Source organism: Chrysochloris asiatica, unplaced genomic scaffold (assembly GCF_000296735.1).
Source record: "Chrysochloris asiatica unplaced genomic scaffold, ChrAsi1.0 scaffold00070, whole genome shotgun sequence".
NCBI lineage: Eukaryota > Metazoa > Chordata > Mammalia > Afrosoricida > Chrysochloridae > Chrysochloris > Chrysochloris asiatica.
Window position 1 is genome coordinate 13,090,901 of NW_006408588.1, and position 13,730 is coordinate 13,104,630.

A 13,730-nucleotide genomic window follows, 5' to 3' on the forward strand; every position below is an offset into this window, starting at 1 on the left:
ATAAGTTTCTTATGATTCAGTAGTGAGTAACTGTTATCATGACTAACTGAGACTGTCACAATTGTAAAGGCAGAAATTTTGTAACAAAAATGGGGGAGAAGTTAATCTTACAGTCCAGAAACAGAGGACCCTAGGACTATCAAGGAAGAAGAGCACAAGTGACATGTGGGACCCTACCCAGAGAAGCAGCAACACCAGAGAGGGAGGCAGAGATGGGGACATGGAGAGAGGGAGCAGCTGAAGATTCTAGATTCATGGGAAAACAGGGACTGAGAACTAGTGACCAGGAGACAGGCTTGCAGAATGTGCCCTTTTGTGATGTAAATTATTATATATGCCCGAGTGTTTGAAAAAAAAAAAAAAAGAGCTAAAATGAATAGTGAGAAATACTGTTATATGATGGTACATGGAAGGGGTTATAATCATTGTAATGAAACAAAGTATGTGATTTGTTGAATGTAAAACTGATGATCTGCCTTGTAACCTCTCTCAATTCACAATAAAAACTTAAAAAAAAAGGATGTGGAATCTTGGCTGAATGCATAGAACACCAGAAATATGTTTACCTGTGCTTTACTGACTACACAAAGACTTTTGATTGTGTGTATCTTGACAAGCTATGGAGAACACTGCAGAGAATGAGTATTCTGGGACACTTAATTGTGCTTATGAGGAATATGTACACAGACCAAGAGGCAGTTGTTCAAACAGAACACGGGAACACCAAATGTTTTAAAATTAGGAAAGGTGTGCCAGGGTTGTATTCTTTCACCATATTCATTCTGTCTGTATGTTCAGCAAATAATCCGAGAAGCTGGATTGTACGAAGAAAAACATGGCATCAGGATTAGAGGAAGACTCATTAACAACCTGCGATATGCAGATGACACAACTTTGCTTGCTGAAAGTGAAGAGGACTTAAAATGCTTACTGGTGAAGATCAAAGACCACAGCCTTCAGTATGGGTTGTACTTAAATATATAGAAAATATAAATCCTCATCACTGTACCAATAAATAACATCAATATAAGTGGAGGAAAACATTCAAGTTGTCAAAGACTTCGTTTTGCTCAGATCAGCCATCAACACTCATGGTAGCAGCAGGCAAGAAATCAAAGGACATAATGCATTTGGAAAATCTGCTGCACAAGAGCTCTTTAAAGTGTTGAAGAGCAAAGATGTCAGTTTGAGGACTAAGGTACACCTGACCCAAGTCATGGGATTTTCAATAACCTCATAGGCACGGGAAAGTTGGACAGTGAATAAAGAAGATGCATTTGAATTATGGTGTTGGAGGAGAATATTGAAATTACCATTGACTGCCAAAAGAACAAATAGATCTGTTTTGAAAGAAGTATAGCTAGAGCGCTTCTTGGAAGCCAGGGTGGTGAGACTTCGTCTCTCAGACTTTAGACATTTTGTCAGGAGGGACCAGTCCCTGGAGAAGGATATCATGTTTGCTAATGTGGAGGGTCTGAGGAAAAGACCAAGACCCTCAATGAGATGGATTGACACAGTGGCAGCAGCAAGAATGCTCCTTAGTAACCAGAATGGCAAAACTTCAACTCTCATACTTCGGACATATTGTCAGGAGGTATCAATACTTGTAGAAGGACTTCATGTTGGTAAAGTGGATGGTCAGTGAAAAAGCAGAAGACCTATAATGATATGGATTTGCTCAGGTATCAGCAATGGGCTCAAGTGCAACGATCGTGAGGGTGGTATAGGATCAGTTAATATTTTGTTCTGTTGTACATAGAGTCGCTAGGAGTCAGAACTGATTCAATGACACCTGACAACAGAAAAGGAAACATAAGCAAAGAGAACAAGCATCTCATAAAGGGTTTCCCAGGTCTGGATTTTTTTATGATCTGAGAAGGTAAAAATCACAATGTAGATAACGAAGACCAAGCATGGTTTGTGAGCCCAGGAGACTTGGAAAAGTGTCACCTCAGTGGGGCTGCCTGACTGCGTCACCTCCTAGGGGGAGGTTCCCTCTCCAAGGAGTTCACTGTCTGGCAGGCAAAGCCAGGCTTACACCTAAAACCCATGGACAGGAAGGACATTTAGGTGAATGACCTAGCTCATAGATGATCAAAGGGACAACCTCTATCTTTTGTCAACAGAGACTTATACTGTCAGTATTTAAATGGACAGACTCAGGATCTGTCACGTTGGTCTAGATCATCAACTCACCTCTGAAAATTCCTCATGTGTACTAAATGACTTATTCAATTCAATTCTGTCTACTGAGTTCCAGCTCATGCCAGCCAGTGCTGGGATCAAAGCATAATAGGACACCAATCTTGCCCTCAAGGTTTTCCCAAACTAGTTTGGGACAAGTATCCTTTAGAGAAATGAAAACAGTGATTCAAAGCCCCAGATCTGGGACTGGACTGGTGGTCACTTAGTCACCACTGTGTCTGTCATTGTGCCTTAACCTGAAGTTGGTGTACAGTAAATCTTTGTAGACAACAGTCAAAACAGAAGTGAAGAGTATGGCTGTGCATCCTTTGACTTTTGATCCATGTGCAGCCTGCATGCCTCCCCACTTCACACACAGCAATCCTAAGTCCCAACACGTCTCTGGATGTCAACATCAGATGAACCCCTGGAGCAAAGCAACCCAGTGATTTGAGGCAACCCATGAATCCAGAAGAACCATGCTGTTCTGGGAGCACACCTCTGTTAGAGAAGATCATGGGAATACACCTAGCCTGCTGTGGGGTGACCACTCTACCCTGCTTGTCTGTGGTCCACCATTCAGACTCTCAGTCCATCCTTCATCTCAAGGCAAAACCAGCATTGGACAGACCACATTTTCCCCTGCCTCGCATCATGGGACACCAAAAGGGCTGAGTTAGGAAAACCAAGCTTTCTTTTCCACAGGCACCAGGATATGCTGATTTCAGATGATGTGGGTTAATTAATGCACTGCACTGAAAAGTCAGTTTGAATCACAAGGTTGGTTGTTCAAGCTCACCAGCTGCTCCTCGGAAACCCTATACAGGGTCGGAGCCAACTCAACAGTATCAGAATTGGGCTTATCTATATTTGACAGGCTAGGGTCTGACCACATTCGCTCCTAAAGTGTTTCCTTTTTTTTTTTTCTCTCTCTTGAATTAAGGACATCCCTGATATTTCTGGTAAATTACCAAAATGATCAATAACTGGAGACCATTTTATACTGTATCCCAGCCCTAGAACCTATTGGCCTGCCATTTCTCCTTTACCTCTCTGTCATGCTATGTCATGCTCTGGGTGGGCTCCATTGGTGGTGCAAACAGCTAATGTGCTCAGGGGTTTGAGTCCACCCAGAGGCTCTGTGGAAGAAAGGCCTGGTGATCTAATTCCAAAAAAATTAGCCACTGAAAACCTGATGGAACACAGTTCTACTCTGAAACACATGAGGTCGCCATGGGTCAAATTGGACTCAACAGCCACTGGCACTGGTAGCCCTTCTGGTGGGCTATTGAGACCCTCCCCCAAAAGGAAAATGGCAACTAATGATCCCTCCCCACTGGCTCAGCCAACTCCCGTCCTTCTTGAGCCATGTATGTACTTTGCCCCTGAATCTGGAAGGAGGACCCAAGTGAGTAGTGCAGAAACTTAAAAATACTTATCTGTTGAGTGGGAATCAAGCGAGAGAGCGAAAGTGAGTGACATTATCTAATTGCCAGCTCATTTACATAATTATCGAACGGCACACTTTTTTATGCAAGGTTAACATCTTTGCAAATGTCTCAGAATCCGGCTGCTTAGGAGACAGGGAGGCCTCACACAGCTCTGATGTGTGCTCTTTGCCACAAGGATGGATCGGAAGATCTGGCTGCCATTTGTCCTCCTGACTCTCCTCTTCCCAGCTCCTTTGCTCCTTTATCCCACTGCCATGGAGCTTTAGCTGGGTCTGAGGCAGAATCAAGAGAAGGTCAGGATCATGTCTGGAGCCAGGGTCCATGTAGAAGGTATGATATTGACTCTCCTCATGCCTAGTCATTGCTGGCATGGCATAACTCTTGGATTGGGCTTGTCAGTTTTTCCTCTAGAACTTTTTCATTAACTTCTCCCTTATGCCTCTTACCTACACTGAAAACTCTGGAATAGCTATCTGTTAGCTCTGTCTGCTCCCCTTTTACCTACCCCACTTTGCTATACAGGGAAAAATATCCTGATTTTCATCACCAATCTCAGATTATGTCATGTGGGTGGGTTGTCTCATAACCCCAGATCATATGATCAAATGTACCCAATTAGCATATTCCAACCTCCTAGTCACAATGATTAGTTTAAGGATGGACTTGTCACCCAAACTGAATCAAATTAGATTTCCCTCTGGGATTTTTTGCTGGCATTCTGGGTAGAAGGGTTCTCTCTTTTTGCTGTGGCTGCTAAAAAATTGAAAGGAAGTCAAGTTGATGGCAGATGCTATTGTTACCTTTGGGGAAGATGTTGTCTAAAAACAAGGCCAACAAAGAAGACATGGATAGAGACAGATTTCTAGTGATGATATTTTAGCACCTAGATCCAGCCAGGCCTGAAGTCCAATGATTTGGCACCTTTCATTACATAAGCCAAAGCTTTCTTTTTTCTCTATTTGAGTTGGTTTCTGACCAAGAGCCCTATTGTTAGACTTTCAGAAGTCACTGCCACATCAACAAAACTTCCATCCTATTTGGCCAACAGTTCCTGACAGAATTCTCAGTGATTTAAGAAAAGTGCCCTGATAAACCCACCAATGTGCCCAGGTAAAGTTTCAGATTTGGATAGTCTCCTTCTCTCCTAATGGAAAAAGGCTCATCCTTGTACAACAGTCTCAGAAACTCACCGCTTCCAATAAACAATGCCCCTCCTGACACTACACCACGGGGACAGCTTCATATGCTCAGTCTTCTTTTCCTATTTGTTTTTGTCAAGTGCCGCTGAGTTGGTTTCAACCCATACCAACCCTGTATAGGATTTCCAAGGAGCGACTGGTGAGCTTGAACCACTGACCTTGTGGTTCAAACCAACTTTGCAGCTCAGCACATTAACCTACATTGCCACACCAGGACCCCAAAGGCTCTGTCTACTGCAGCTGGTGTTAGACATAAAGGCAGGGAGTCTCATCAAAATGTGAAGAGAGTGGACTGTGGAGTCAGACTCTGCCAATATGACCTACCTTGGGTAACTCTCTGAGCCTTTGTTCATCAAAACAAACAGCAACAACAAAAATAAAATGGGATAATATCTATTTCAAATGATAAGTTTGACGTGGGTTGTAACCAAGTGCCCTGACTACTATACTTCTGATATTGGAATCCTTTTGTCACTGGTACATAGACAGATGTTACTAACTTATGGAGCTACCCCTGCCTGGCAGAGCTCTTTGTGACCTAGAACAAACTCTCTGTCCATCTCTGCCACCAATGTTCCATATCCCCACTTGCCCATGAGCTTCAAATAATTTTAAATGTATGAGTGCAGAAGCACAGAAGGAACCTTGGTGGTACAGTGATTAAAGCACTTGGCTGATAAGCAAAATGTTGATGGTTTGATCCCACCAGCTGCTCTGTGGGAGAAAATGTGGCAGTCTGCTTCCATAGAGATTTAGTCTTGGAAACACTACATGCAGTTCAATTCTGTCATTTAGGGTTGTTATGAGTTGGAATGGAGTTGACATCAACGGGCTTGGTTTTTTGGATTGATGGAGGTACAACTACTTTTAGAAAACTGTGTGACAGCATCTACTAAAACTGAACATATAGATCCTGTAACTCCACAATTCGTGTCCTAGATATATACCAACAGAAATGTGAAGACTTAGAAAATAACCAATGGCCATCTGCAGTAAAATGGAGAAACTGTGGTCGTTCGTGTGAAATAAGATACAACACTGAAAATGAATACTCTATACCTCCAGACAACAATGTGGATGAATCTCACAAACACAGCATTGAGCAAAATGCGATGCAGTAAAGCACATGCTATTTGTGCTCCCTTTACATAAAGCACTTGCTGTTGTTAAGTGTCATCAAGTTGGTTCTGACTCATAGTGACCCTTTACAGGGATTCCAAAGAGCAGCTGGTAAGTTTGAATTGCAGACCTTATGATTGAAACTGACCTTGTGGTCTAGTGCTTTATCCCACAGCACCACACCAGGACTCCACATAAAGCACTAATGGAGGTAAAATTGGTCTATACTCTTCAATATGAGGAGAGGGTTACTAACTCAATCCTTGGGGATGTTGATGACAAGGATGGAGCACAGGAAACTTCTGGAGTCTGTTTCTTGATCAGAGTGATGGTTCATGGATGTGCTCAACTTTTGAAATTGTACGCTTATGATATATGTAATCTCTCTATCTATATATTTTATTCTAATTCAATAAAAATAACTCAATACAGTTCCTGACACATGATACATGCTAATCTATTCTTTTTTAATTTTTAATGTCATCTGACTCTGGGCTGGTAACCAGAAAAGGCTTCTCAGATAAGGGTGTTGTGGATTTAATTGTATTGGAATTCTATATGGAAATAGGGTTCTCTCTTTGTTAATGAAATCATACCCGAGTAGGGTGGTTTCTAAATCTCTTCACCTCTGAGTTATAAAAAGAGCAGATTGGATGCAGAGATTCACACAGAGGAAGACAGATGACATGACATTTAAGGATCATCTTCAAGCAAAGGATGGTCTATAACCAGAACTAGGAGACAAGCTCTCAGAAGGAACCCACAAGACTAAGACTCTGATTAGCCTGTAGAACTGTGAGAAAATAAGTATATATTCATTAAAGTCACACACTTGAGGTATTTCTATTTTGGCAGCACCCGGTAATGAACACACAGAACTTGCATACCCTCTGCCAGTTGCACAAGTTGATTCCAACTCATAGCAACCTCCAGGACACTCTAGAACTTCCCCCACAGGGGTTCCAAGGCTGTAAATCTTTACAGAAGCAGACTGCTACACCTTTCTCCTATGGAATGTTAGTGGTTTCAAACTATTAATCTTTTGGTTAGCACACCAACACTTAAGCCACTGCATCACCATGGCTCCTGGAACTTGTATGTAGTTGTTAGGTGTTGTTGAGTTGGTTTCAACTCATAGCAACCTTATGTACATAATGAAATATTGCTGGGTCCGGTGCTAATCTCACAATCATTGTTAAGCTTGAGTCCATTGCAGCTGCTACTGTGTCAGTCCATCTCGTTGGAGGTCTTCCTCTTTTTCGCTGAGCCTTCACTTTACCAAGCATGATGTCCTTCTCTGGACTGGTCCCTCCTGATAATATGTTGTAAGTATGAGAGATCAAGTCTCACCATCTTGGTCTCCAAGGAGTACTCTGGCTGTACTTCCTCCAACACAGATTTGTTGTTCTTCTAGCAGTCCATGGTACTATCAGTATTCTCCTACAACATAATAACTCAAATGCATCAATTTTTCTAAGGTTTTCCTTATCCATTGTCCAACTTTCACATGCATATGAAGTTATTGAAAAGACTATGGCTTGGGTCAGGTACACCTTAGTCTTTAAACTGGTATCTTTGCTCTTGAACATTGTAAAGAGGTCTGTGCAGCAGATTTTTCTAATATAATACGTCATTTGATATCTTGACTGCTGCTTCCATGAGTGTTGATAGAAGATCAAATCTAAATGAAGTCTTTGACAACTTCAATCTTTTCTCCATTTATCATGATGTTATTTGTTGGTCCAGTGGTGAGGACTTTTGTTTTCTTTACATTGAGGTGCAACTCATACTGAAGGCTGTGATCTTTGGTCTTCATGAGTAAGTATTTTAAGTCCTCTTCCATTTCAGTAACCTGCATAATGCAGGTTGTTAATGAGTCTTTCTGCAATCCCAAGACCAGCTTCCTCTTCCAGCTACTTGGGTTATTTACTCAGCATAGAAACTGAATAAGTATGGTAAAAGAATATAACCCTGGTGCACACCTTTCCTAAATTAAAAATATTCAGTTTCCCATTATTTAAGCAACTGCCTCTTGGTCTTTGTATAGATTCTTCATGAGCATAGTTAAGTCTCATTCTGCACAATGTTGTACATGATCAATACAGTCAAAAGCCTTTGCATAGTCTGTAAAGAACAGAACATCTTTCTGGTATTCTCTGCTTTCAGCCAAGATTCATCTGGCGTCAGCAATGATATCCGTAGTTCCACGTCCTCATCTGAATCCAGCTTGAACCTCTGCCAGTTACCTCTCAATGTACTGTTGCAGCTGATTTTGAATTATCTTTAATAAAATTGTACTTACATGTATGTTGTAAGTGCCGTCAAGTCAGTTCTGACCCATAGCATATAGGGTTTCCGAGGAGCAGCTGGTGAGTTTGAACTGCCTACTTTGCAGTTCTAACAGCTTTTAAGTCTGGCTCATTAACCCACAGTGCCACATCAGGATTCCACTTATACGTATGTTGTTGTTGTTGTTAGGTGCCATCGAGTCGGTACCAACTAAAAGCGACCCTATGCACAACAGAACAAAACACTGCCTGATCCAGGGCCAACCTCACTACTGTTGCCACACTTGAGTCCATCGATGTTACCACTTGGCCAATCCATCTCATTGGGGGTCTTCCTGTTTTTCTCTGACCCTCCACCTTACCAAACGTGATATCCTTCTCTAGCGACTGGTCCCTCCTGACAATATGTCCAAAGTATGAGAGATGAAGTTTGGCCATCTTGGCCTCCAAGGTGCACTCTGGCTGCACTTCTTCCAAAACAGATCTATTGGTTCTTTTGGCTGCCCATGGCACTTTCAATATTCTTCTCCAACACCATAACTCAAAAGCATCAATTCTTCTATGGTCTTTCCTATTCACTGTCCAGCTTTCGCATGCATATGAGGTTATTGAAAATACCATGGCTTGGGTCAGGTGCACCTTAGTCCTCAAGCCGACATCTTTACCCTTCAACACTTTAAAAATGTCTTGTGCAGTCAAGAAATCAGACAATGTACTGCATTAGGTAAATCCGCTGCACAAGATTTATATGTATAGTCCTTACAGCAAGAATCATTCCCACCCCCTCCACACACAGAGTAGACAGGGATGGGCAACTTAGACATTGGCTACCCAAAATGGGGGGCAGGGGGCTACAAAGGCAAGAAGTGACTGGCTTACAAGCTTTCAAGAGGGAACCTAGATCCAGAGGGCCTGGAGGAAGGTAGAATTTCCAGTGAGTAGTATTCAATCTGACTAGGCGGGGCTGATGCAATGAAATGCAGATGGGTCTCTTGTGATACAATAGTGAATAATTGTTATCAGGATTGATTTTGAGAGTCAGAAATGTAAAGGTAGCCATTTTATAGTAAGGAGAGGAGTGATTAACTTTTCAGTCTAGGAGCTGAGGTCCCTAGGACCATCAAGGGAGAAGAGCAGAGAACGGGACCCTACCCAGAGAAGCAGTGATGCCTGAAATGGAGCCAGAGATGATGACGTGGAGCGATGGAGCAGCTGGAGACTTTAGATCCAGAGAGGGAGAGCAACTGTGTGCTGAAGACCTGGGGGGTGCGGGGGAAGGATTGCATGGAGGGGATTGTAACCATGGCAATGAGATGATATACGATAGAATGAATATAAAACTAATGTTCTCCCATGTAAACTATCATATAATTCACAATAAAACATTTAAGAAAAAAAAAAAAAGATTTATATGTATAGAAACTGACAAAATGAGTAGGGCTTTCTGCAATAGTAGTTTTAAACAATATTTGTCCTTTTGTTATTACTTTACATGTTTTACTTCACACAATGACCTCCAGATTCATTCATGTTATAAGTTGTTTCACATATCCTTCATTATTCTTAAATGTTATGAAGTATTCCACTGAATGTATGTACCAAAATTTATTATCTACTCTTCCAGTGATGGTCATTTAGGTTTATCTCCCATCATTGCTAGTGTGAACAGGGATGTAATGAACAGCTCTTATTGCTCTAGGATACATATACCAAGGATTTCTAGCACAGCACTGTAAGATCAGCACTAGACTGCGAACCACAACGTCAGCAGTTCAAACCCACCAGCTGCACCTTGGAAACCCTATACAGCATTGCTATGAATTGGAACCGACTTGACAGCACTTAACAACAACAGTGTAGTTAGTAGAGGGATTGCTGGGTCAATGGTATTGCCATTCAAAAAAAGAAAAGCTTTCACACTGCAACATTCGTTGATGGTTACCAGGAGCTCTAGTGACACTGTAGGATAAGCACTGGGCTAATAACCACAAAGTCAGAAGTTCAAACACACCAAGAGTGCCATAGGGGAAAGAGAAGGCTTTCTGCTCCTGTAAAGATTTATAGTCTCTGAAACCCTACATAAGGTTGCTCTGAGTCAGAATCAACTCAATGACAAGGAGTTGAGTCAATTATGGGAGAGGAGAGGAGGGTAGCTATTGTTGTGAAGTGCAGTCAAGTCTGTTCTGACTTAAGAAGTGTCTGGTAGGTTTGAACTGCCAACATTTCTGTTAGCAGTCTAGTGCTTATCCTAAGTGCCACCCATATTAAAATCATTTCATGAGAAGGGCATAGGCAACTGAGAAGTCTAGTTTGGGGGAAAGACTATGAGACTAGAAGTCAGAATGAAACTTTGTGTTTCTACTATTAGCAATGTGATCCACCAGAAGCTCTGTAACCTATCCAGTTTTTAGGTCCTTTGGTAAACTGAGGGGAGCAATGAATATTCCTTCCAGGGCTGTGAACATCAAAGGACATGAGCCTTAGAATGTAAGGAACCCATAATGATAATGCCTTTTTATCACACCTTGACAATCTTCAAATGTTCACACCAAAAGCAACTCATAGAATTAGTCTCTCCCTCACCTACACTTCTACTCCTTCCCCCAAAGGAGTTCTGAGTTGTCTAGTGGGAAAACCAACTACAAACAGCTCTTCTTCACAGACAACAGAACTCTGGCCTTTCAAGGTGCTGACAAAGTCCCCGGCATCCCAGGTGCAACCAGGAATCCAAAAAGCAACAGTCATTCACCAACCAGCAAGCAAAGGTTGGTGAAAGATCCCCCAGTCTCCTCCCTCCTCTAGGTCAGCATGCATCCCCAGCCTGGAGTCCCCAGCCAAGGGTTGGGAAGCCATCTGGCTGCTGGGAGAGTTAATAATTTATAATGAAGATAATCACCCTTCAAGATCCTTGCCTCTTGGGACCATTAAAATAGATTCAATTGAGAGCCAGTAAGTTCTTTACATGAGGGGACAGGGAGAAGGGGGAAGGAAGAGGAGGGGGGAAGAAAGATGATGAGAGGGGCAAAGGAGGGGGGAAATGAATGAGGGTCTTAGTCAATCTTCTCCCTGCAAAGGGAGAGAGGGAAATTATTCAGCCCAGGAAGACAGGCTCATCCAGTTTTCACAGCACCAGCCCAGCAAGAGCGCAATTTGCCTTTTCTCCTAGCCAACTCTTTCTACACAAAGAGGTGGAAAAAAAAACAATCAAACCCATACGAGAGAGACGGGAAAAGAGAAGGCAACAAGAGAAAATAAGCCTGCCCAGCAATCTTGTCTGGGGCTGCTGGGATGGCTCCGTCTGTTCTCTTTCCAGAACACAGTCAGGCCCCCACTGTGCTAATTATTCCCATTACTTGACAAATTCCCCTTTAACAAAGCAAGCAGTGCCAGAGTTGGTAGGGGGAGAGCACAGAGTTTGGAAGGCCCAGACCAGACAGATCCTTGCTTCACCAGGGGAGAGACGAGGTCTGGGACAACCCCATCCACAAGGTAGACCCCACTACCTACAATCCATGAGATGACTGAGGGAGGGACATGCTGAAGTTAGGAGGCAGGGATGAAAATGGGCATGAGAGCTGAGCCTTGGGAACAAGGGTAGGCTAAGGAGCAGTCGCTGAAGAGGAAAGCAGGCTGATCAATACACTCAGGACCAAGACATTCAAGACCAAGACAATTTTGTCGTCCCCCCGCCCCCATTAATTTTGGAAATTCACTGAAAAAGCTGTTTCAGCACACACATTTTACAACAACAGCAATAACAACAGCAACAATACTAAGCATTCATTTTACACTTGCTCTGGTACTGTTCCAGGGGTCGTGTAATCTTTACAAAAACTTTACAAGGTAGAACGGGTATTAGCTCCATTTACAGATGAGTAAACTGAGGTCCTGAGACATTAAATAATTTCCCCAAGATTGTGTAGCTGGTAAGGGACAGAACTAGGTCTGGGTCTAAGGTCTGTGCCATGACCCAGTCCCATCTGCTATTTTTCCTATCCACCTTCAAGCTCTCCAGGATTCCTTGTCTCTCTGCAGGACGTTTCAGACTTGGTCCAGCAACTATAGGGGAGCGCTCGGACTGAGCTCTGATCAGTCCAACAACATGTATGTTTCTTTTTCTCCTGGACTACGTTACAACCTCCTCACTGGTCTTCTGGCTTCTACTCTTTCTCCCTTGTGAATCATAGTCTATACAGTAGCCAGAGTGACCTAGTAAAGGTGAAGCCATCACTCTCTTATTCAGAACCCTCCTGTGATCTCTCAACATACTCAAATGGAGTCCAAAGTCCTCCCTGTGGTTCTGAGATCCTATGTGGCCTGGCCTCTGGTCAGCACTCAGCCTCACTGCTATACTCCCTCTTGCTCCCAGCCAAGCCACTCCCATATTGTGTTCAGAGACCACTATGTTCACTCCAATCCTGGTAACTTTGTCCTCAGTGTCCTTCTGCCTGAAGTAGCCCTTCCCAAACCTTCTCATGGTCCAGTCCCTGTCCTCCTCCATGTCTCCATTCCAGTACCTACTCTCACTAAAGAAGCTTTGGTGACTAAAGACACCAGTTAGCACTACTACCCAACTTTCTCTATTTTCCGTAATATTTTAGAAAATTGTCTCTCTCCTATTCTCCCCATCGTGTCTGTTGCCTAGGAACTGAGGACAGGGGATACAAGTCTTTCCACCCAAAAACCAGGCCTCAACTTTGACCTTTGCTCAGGACGTCACTGCCTGAGAGAATCAGCCAGAATAAAGAAACCCAAGTGAGAGAAGTAACTTTGGTCAGATGACCCAAGCATTTCTGTCAGTGGCTAAGAGGGTGGGCAGAGCACAAGGGTCTTACCTGGCACGACACCCCCAGATACCCACTGACCATCCCCTGCCTGCCAACCCCTACAGGGTATGAACTGCTATCAACACTCACATCTGTCCTGCAGAATTGCATAAATGACTAAGGCAGAAAAAGAAGAAAAGGGAGAGAGAACAAAGGAAGATGGTGACAAGAAGACAAAGCTAGGAACACTCTAAAGACTGCTTCCAGCCCAGGGTGAGCATTAGAAGCTTGTAGACATTTCAAGGATGATGAGTGTGGAGCCAGGCACAGAGTCATAGATAAATGTTTGCTGACTAGACTGAGGCAAAGAAGCCTATGGAAGCTCAAGGGACTCAAGGAACAGACTTCTGGATCACCCAGTGACCCAACTGGTCTAGAATTCCAGCCCTGACAGTAGAGGTGAGCACAGTTGTCCTTCCTAAAAAGGACGACTATCAGAGATGGAGAGAATGGTAAGAACCTCCTGGTTCAGACCTCTCATTCTACAAATGGAAAAGGAGAGTTCCTGGTAGCGGTCAAGCAAGTGTCTAAGATCATAACTGGACAGAGGCAGAAGTGCCACTAGAGTCTGAGTGTCAGGACCTTGGACAAGGGTTATTTCCATTGGAACAGTGACTTTTCATGTCTATGTCACTGAGATACTTATTCTTAAAAAAAAAAAAA